The sequence below is a fragment of the Hordeum vulgare genome, chromosome 3H (assembly GCF_904849725.1).
Source record: "Hordeum vulgare subsp. vulgare chromosome 3H, MorexV3_pseudomolecules_assembly, whole genome shotgun sequence".
Taxonomy (NCBI): Eukaryota; Viridiplantae; Streptophyta; class Magnoliopsida; order Poales; family Poaceae; genus Hordeum; species Hordeum vulgare.
In genome coordinates, this window is record NC_058520.1 from 510,790,188 (window position 1) to 510,798,932 (window position 8,745).

Sequence of the window (8,745 nt, forward strand, 5' to 3'; positions counted from 1 at the left end):
GAGGTGAAGATACCCCGAACAAGCTCCTCAAAGGATTAGTTTCCATAGTGACAAGTGACAATAAATTTCAGCACACTATATAAATGTTTCCTTACCAAATTCCACTTACCAAAGGAGCTTCCCTCCCTGGCAAAGGCGCCAGAAAAGATCCTTGATGACCCACAAGTGTAGGGGATCTATCATAGTCCTTTCGATAAGTAAGTGTGTCGAACCCAACAAGGAGCAAAAGGAATTGACAAATGGTTTTCGGCAAGGTATTCTCTGCAAGCACTGAAATTATCGGTAACAGATAGTTGTGTGACAAGATAATTCGTAGCGAGTGGCAAGTAACAATAGTAACAAAGATGCAGCAAGGTGGCCCAATCCCTTTTGTATCAAGGGACAAGCCTGGACAAACTCTTATATGAGGTAAAGCGCTCCCGAGGACACATGGGAATTTCTGTCAAGCTAGTTTTCATCAAGTTCATATGATTCGCGTTTGCTACTTTGATAGTTTGATATGTGGGTGGACCAGTGATTGGGTGCTGCCCTTACTTCAACAAACATCCCACTTATGATTAACCCCTCTCGCAAGCATCCGCAACTACGAAAGAATAATTAAGACAAGTCTAACCATAGTATTAAACTAGTGGATCCAAATCACCCCCTTACGAAGCAACGCATAAACTAGGGTTTAAGCTTGTGTCACTCTAGCAACCCATCATCTACTTATTACTCCCTAATGACTTCCTCTAGGCCCAAATAATGGTGAAGTATTATGTAGTCGACGTTCACATAACACCACTAGAGAAAAAACAACATACAACACATCAAAATATCGAACGAATACCAAATTCACATGACTACTTATAGCAAGACTTATCCCATGTCCCCAAGAACAAAAGTGACTACTCACAAAGCATAATTGTATTCATGACCAGAGAGGTAATGAATATCATCAAAGATCTGAACATATAATATTCCACCAAGTAATCCAACTAGCATCAACTACAAAGAGTAATTAACACTACTATCAACCTTACAAGTACCAATCGGAGTCGCGAGACGGAGATTGGTTACAAGAGATGAACTAGGGTTTGTAGATGAGATGGTGCTGATGAAGATGTTGATGGAGATGAGTCCCCTCCAATGAGAGGAGTGTTGGTGATGACGATGGCGACGATTTGCCCTTCCGGGAGGGAAATTTCCCCGGCACGACAGCCCTGCCGGAGCTCTAGATTAGTTCTGCTCAAGTTCCGCCTCATGGCGGCGGCGGCTCCTCCCGAAAACTTCGTTATTATTTTTTCTGGAAAGAAACCCTCCACATTGCAAAAGATGAGCGCCGGAGGGGGCAGCAGGGGGGCCACAAGCCACCCAGGCCCGGCCAGGGGGGTAGGCCGGGCCTGACAGGCTTGTGGCCTCCTGGTGGCTCCCCTCCGGTACTTCTTTCGCCCAGTATTTTTCATAAAATCCATAATAATTCCTCGTTGATTTTCACGGCTTTTGGAGTTGCGCAGAATAGGTATCTCAAACTTGCTCCCTTTTCACACCAGAATTCCAGCTGCCGGCATTCTCCCTCTTCATGTAAACCTTATAAAATAAGAGAGAAAAGGCGTAAGTATTGTACCGTGAAGTGTAATATCAGCCCATAAAGCGATAAATAACAACATAAAAGCATGATGCAAAATGGACGTATTAGTTACCTTCATCGTCAAGCTGGTCGATGCTGAAAGAAGCCCTATCATGGCCCTTGTATATGTACTTGTAAAGGTATTTGATGGTCGTTATGCTAGAGCATACCTCAACGTTGATGTGGCAATTGAACATTCTCAGAAGGTATGGGTTATAAGGAACAACTCATCTCTTGTCCAACATTTTACCTTGGACCTTAGCCGTCGACCATCGTCTCTACGCAGATAAACCGGATACGAGTCCTTGCCCTGTGCCATGTTTTCATTGAACGGTCATGGGTACCTGCACTTGCACTCGTTCTGTTGCATGCACACATTTTTGGTGCTGAGAGCACCGCATGGTCCATGTATCATATGTTTGACCACCAAGGCGTAGATTACCAGATACTTCTGCTTATGTGGCAGCTCAGCGGAAATGAGTCGGTCGTACTCCTCTAGAACGATGAGCTTATATGTTGAATCCATGATCAGCAGAAAGTGTACGTGGGGGAGGCCCCTCTTATGGAACCCCACTATGTATACATAAGCAACAACAACACCCAGGATATGCTTCTTGAACAACATCTCTTTCATAGCCTCTAGCTTGCCCTGGAACACGCGAGTCCACAAGATCAGATCGGTCTTGTGTTGTCTGACCAGGAAACAACCCATTCTATATTTCTTCCCAGTTAGGGTTACATGTGATGGTCAAGAAGATGTCTAGCTTCCCGTATGTATGGACAATTGCCATGGCATCCATATGCCTCCGCTTCATGTTGTGGTCGCCACCAGGGTAAGTTCCAGGGAGCACTATCCTTACTCTAACAACGCTTGCTCGCGTCTCCCCAGATGTGATCGCATCATCAACTCCTTTATATAGGTCGGCACGTATCTTCTTTTGGTTCTTCTTGTACCATCTCAACCTATGACTTCCAATCTTGAAATATGCTATCCCACAGACAACAGCGCCAGAAATTGACACGTTGACAGATGTTGGGCTTGCGTTGGTTTTTCCCTTGAAGAGGAAAGGGTGATGCAGCACAGGAGCGGTAAGTATTTCCCTCAGTTTGAGAACCAAGGTATCGATCCAGAAGGAGGGTCTCGTCAAGTCCAGAGTACCTGCGCAAACACAAACAAGCTTGCACCCAATGCTTCAAAGGGATTGTCAATCCCTTCAAGATTGTTTGCAAAGTGAGATCTGAAGGCGGAAAGTGCAACGAAGTAAAAAGTGTAAGGCTGAAAATATGGTGTGGAGTAGACCCTGGGGGCCATAGTGTTCACTAGAGGCTTCTCTCAAAATAGCAAGTATCACGGTGGGTGAACAAATTACTGTCGAGCAATTGATAGAACTGCGCAAAGTCATGACGATATCTAAGGCAATGATCATACATATAGGCATCACTTCCGAGACAAGTAGACCGATACTTTCTGCATCTACTACTATTACTCCACACATCGACCGCTATCCTGCATACATCTAGTGTATTGAGTTCATGACGAACAAAGTAACGCTTTAGGCAAGATGACATGATGTAGAGGGATAATCTCAAACCAATGATGAAAACCCCATCTTTTTACCCTTGATGGCAACAACATGATGCGTGCCTCGCTACCCCTTCTTTCACTGGGTGAGGTCACCGCACGGTATGAACCCAAAACCAAGCACTTCTCCCATTGCAAGAATCATAGATCTAGCTGGCCAGACAAAACCCACAACTCGAAGAGAATTACAAGGATATGAAATCATGCATAAGAGAGATCAGAAGAAAGTCAAATAAGATTCATAGATAATCTGATCATAAATCCACAATTCATCGAATCTCGACAAACACACCGCAAAAGAAGATTACATCGGATAGATCTCCATCAAGATCATGGAGAAATTTGTATTGAGGATCCAAGAGAGAGAAGAAGTCATCTATTTACTAGCTATGGACCCGTAGGTCTATGGTGAACTACTCACGCATCATCGGAGAGGTCATGGTGTTGATGGAGAAGCCCTCCGTGTCCGAATCCCCCCTCCGGTAGGGCACCAGGACGTGCCCCAGATGGGATCTTGCGGAGACAGAAGCTTGCGGCGACGGAAAAGTGATTGCGATGATCTCCTGATTTTTCTGGAATTTATGGGAATATATAGGCGAAAGACCTAGGGCAAAGGGCGTCCAGGGGGCCCACAAGCCTGGATGGCGCCCCCCTAGCCGCGGGGTGGGGGCTTGTGGGGCCCCTGGGGCTCCCCTGCCTTGGCTCCCAAGCTCCCCGATCTTCTTCCGTTCCGAAAAAAATATTTTCAGGGAGTTTCTTCCGTTTGGACTCCGTTTCAAAATCTTCTCTGAAAGGGATCAAAAACATGGAAAAAACAGGAACTGGCACTTGGCACTGAGTTAATAAGTTAGTCCCAAAAAATATATAAATGGCATGCAAAACATCCAAAGTTTGACAGATAATAGCATGAAACCATCAAAAATTATAGATACGTTGGAGACGTATCAAGCATCCCCAAGCTTAACTCCTGCTCGTCCTCAAGTAGGGAATTGATAAAGAGTGAATTTTTGATGTGGAATGCTACCTAGCATAGTTGTCCTTTGCAACTTCTTTCACGTGACATGAATGTCCAGATCCGTAAGATTCAAAACAATAGTTTGCTATTGACATGAAAACTGTAATACTTTAAGCAAACTAGCAAAGTAATCATGAACTTTCAAAATAACAAGGCCAAAGAAAGTTATCCCTACAAAATCATATAGTCTAGCTATGCTCCATCATCCTCACGCAACTAATGTATATCATGCACAACCCCGGAATTGGCCAAGTAATTGTTTTCGCACTCTTACTTTCTCAAACTTTTTATAACTATCACGCAATACATGAGCGCGAGCCATGGATATAGCACTATAGGTGGAATAGAGTGTGGTGGTGGTTGTGAGACAAAAAGGAGGAGATGGTCACACTGACTCGGCGTATCAATAGGCTATGGAGATGCCCATTAATAGATATCAACATGAATGAGTAGGGATTTCCATACAAGAGATGCACTAGAGCTATAAGTATGTGAAAGCTCGAAAAGGAAAACTAGTGGGTGTGCATCCAACTTGCTTGCTCAAGAAGACCTAGGGCAATTTTGAGGAAGCCCATCATTGGAATATACAAGCCAAGTTATATAATGAAGATTCCCACTAGCATATGGTAGTGACAAAGCAAAAAGCTCTCAATCATGAAGAACATGGTGCTAACATGAAGCACAAGTGTGGAAAAAGATAGTAGCATTGTCCCTTCTCTCTTTTTCTCTTTTTTTCATTTGGGCTCTTAGGCCTCTTTTTTCTTTCTTTTTTCTTTTCTCTTTTTTTTGTTTTTGGGCTCTTTGGCCTCTTTTTTTTATGTCCTCACATGGGACAATGCTCTAATAATGATAATCATCACACTTTTATTTACTCACAGCTCAAAGATCACAATGATGATGACTCCATAGGAAATGCCTCCGGCAGTGTACCGAGATGTGCAACGATCTAGCATGGCGTATGACGTTGAAACATCTCGCTAGCTATCTTACGATCATGCAATGGCAATATGAGAGTGACGACACAAGTCATGAGACGGAACGGTGGGAGTTTCATGGCAATATATCTCGGAATGGCTATGAAAATGCCATAGTAGGTAGATATAGTGGATGTTTTGAGGAAGGAATTTGGTGGGTTTGTGCACCGGCGAGAATTGCGCGGCACTAGAGAGGCTAGAAATGGTGGAAGGTGAAAGTGCATCTATACCATGGGCTCACATTGGTCATGAAGAACTCACATACTTATTGTGAAATTTTTTATTAGTAATCGAAACAAAGTGCTAAACGCATACTCCGAGGGGAAGGGTTGGTAGGTGTAAACCAACGCGCGATCCAGACCTTAACACAAAGGATGACAATCAATAGATCAATTATGCTGTGACTTCCTAACATAGCGGTTCACCATACGTGCATTCTACGGGAATCACTAACTTCAACACAAGTATTCTATATTCACAACACCCTACTAACATAACTCTCAATATTACCGAATCCACGTCTCAAAACTAATTAAGAGGAATCAAAACTTCTCTTTCTACTCAATGCACATGAAGATGGAGGTTTTTGCATCCTCTTTGGGTACCTAGCACATTTGGTACTACTTTCATAGCATAAGCCAACTACAAAATCACGCACCGTCGTGCTCTAAAGATATAAGTGAAGCACAAGAGCAAAAGTATCTAGCTCAAAAGATATAAGTGAAGCACTATAAGCATTCTAGCAAAATCACGATGAGTGCATGTCTCTCTCTCTCTCAAAAATGTGTGCAGCAAGGATGATTGTGACACAACAAAAAGAAAAGACTCCTAAGATACAAGACACTCCAAGCAAAACACATATCATGTGGTGAATAAAAATATAGCTCCAAGTAATGTTACCGATGGATTGAAGACGAAAGAGGGGATGGCTTCCCGGGGCATCCCCAAGCTTAGGCTTTTTGGTGTCCTTGAATTTGGCTTGGGATGCCTTGGGCATACCCAATCTTGAGCTATTTCCACTCCTTATCTCTTTGTCCATGAGAACATCACCCAAACTTGAAAACTTCACAACACAAAACTTAAACACAAACTTGTGATAACATTAGTACAAGAAAACAAACTACCACTTCTTTTGGTACTGTAGCAAACTTGAATTCCATCTATATTGATGATGGGATACTGTATTATCACTTTTCCATGGATAGTACCCCCGATACTATCCATAGTTTCATCAAAACAAGCAACAAACTCAACAAAAATAGAATTTGTTAAAAACAGACCAGTCTGTAGCAATCTGTATACTTCGTATACTTCTGGTACCTCAAAAAATCTGAACAATTACGAAGGCCTGGGAAAAAAGCATATCAATTAGCAGCAAAAAGAATCAACTCAAAATCTCTTTCTGAATAAAAATGAAAAATCATCTCATGAGCAAAAAGTTTCTGTCTTTTTCCAGCAGGATCAAACAACCATCACCAGGACTAGTCATAAAGGCTTTGCTTGGCTCAAACACAAAAAGAAACACAAAGAAAACAATCACAACAGAATTTTGATGGTGTGGACGCAACAAAACAGAAAGAAAACGATAAATTCATTGGGTTGCCTCCCAACAAGCGCTATTGTTTAGCGCCCATATCTAGGCATAGAAGCGATAGAATCACGTATCGTCGTCTTTGGTTCTCAAACCATAAGTGGCCCTCATCATGGATTCATAAGGCAATCTTATTTTCTTTCTAGGAAAGTGTTCCATGCCCTTCCTCAAAGGAAATTGAAATCTAATATTCCCTTCCTTCATATCGATGATAGCACCGATAGTCCTTAGGAAAGGTCTACCAAGAATAATAGGGCAAGTAGGATTGCAATCAATGTCAAGCACAATGAAATCCACGAGTACATAGTTCCTATTTGCAATAATAAGAACATCATTGATCCTTCCCATGGGTTTCTTGACAGTAGAATCAGCAAGATGCAAATTAAGAGAACAATCTTCAATCTCATGAAAACCCAGAACATCACATAAAGACTTTGGAATCACAGAAACACTAGCACCCAAATCACACAAAGCATTGCACTCATAGTTTTTGATTTTGATTTTGATGGTAGCTTCCCACTCATCATGAAGCTTTCTAGGGATAGAGACTTCCAAATCAATTTCTCTTCAAGAGATTTTATCATAGCTTTGATGATATGATCGGTAAAGGCTTTGTTTTGGCTATAAGCATGTGGAGAGTTCAACATGGATTGCATCAAAGAAATGCGTTCAATCAAGGAGGAACTATCATAATTGAATTCCTTGAAATCCACGGTAGTAATTTCATTACTACTCAAAGTTTTAACGTCTTCTACTCCACTTTTAATGCTTTAAGCATCAAGATAGATGGACTCTGAATCATTGGGGCACTTTTCAACCAAAGTGGATTCATATCCAGCCCCATAATCATTAGGTTTGACACAAGAAAACAAAGATTCAATGGGAGTCACACCAAGCACTTTGAGATCTTCGTGATTCTCATCACGAGAACACGCCTTTTTAAGCCAGTCATGTCTAGCACGAATTTGGGCGGTTCTTTCTTGGCTCTCAATCATGGAAACACGCATAGCTTTCAAAGTTTCATCCATGTTGATTTTGGGAGGAGCACATCTAACTTTCAAAGCATCAACATCACAAGAAATTCTATCCACGCTCTTAGCCAAATCGTCAATTTTGAGTAATTTTTCCTCTATGGACGCACTGAAAATCTTTTGAGAGTTCATAAACTCTTTGATATTACTCTCTAGATCAGAGGGTAATCTATTGTAATTTCCATGAGTATTGTTGTAGGAGTTGCCAAAGTTATTAGAGGAGTTACTAGGAAAAGGCCTAGGAACATAGTTTCCTCTAAAAGCATTGTTGTTGCCAAAGTTATTCCTACCAACAAAATTAACGTCCAAGCTAGCGTTGCTACTCTCAATCAAAGAAGACAAAGGCATATCATTTGGATCCAAAGGAGCACTTCTACTAGCAACCAAATTCATTAACTTGTCCATCTTAGCACTTAACGAGTTAATTTCTTCTATAGCATGTACCTTCTTACTAGTAGGTGACTGTTGGGGATATACCCACGGTGTGACCCGGCTTAAAGTATGACTGATGACCCACAAGTATAGGGGATCAATCATAGTCCTTTCGATAAGTAAGAGTGTCGAACCCAACGAGGAGGAGAAGGCTCTGGTAAACGGTTTTCAGCAAGGTAATAACTGCAAGCAGTGAAAGTAGCGGTAACAAGTGATGGTGTAGTGAGGTGAAACGTAGCAAGCGAAAAGTAACAAGTAACAAGTAGTAGCAATGGTGCAGAAAGTGGCCCAATCCCTTTTGTAGCAAGGGACAAGCCTGAACAAAGTCTTATAAGAGGAAAAACACTCCCGAAGACACACGGGAATTTCTGTCATGCTAGTTTCATCATGTTCATATGATTCGCGTTCGTTACTTTGATAGTTTGATACGTGGGTGGACCGGCGCTTGGGTACTGACCTTACTTGGACAAGCATCCCACTTATGATTAACCCCTCTCGCAAGCATCCGCAA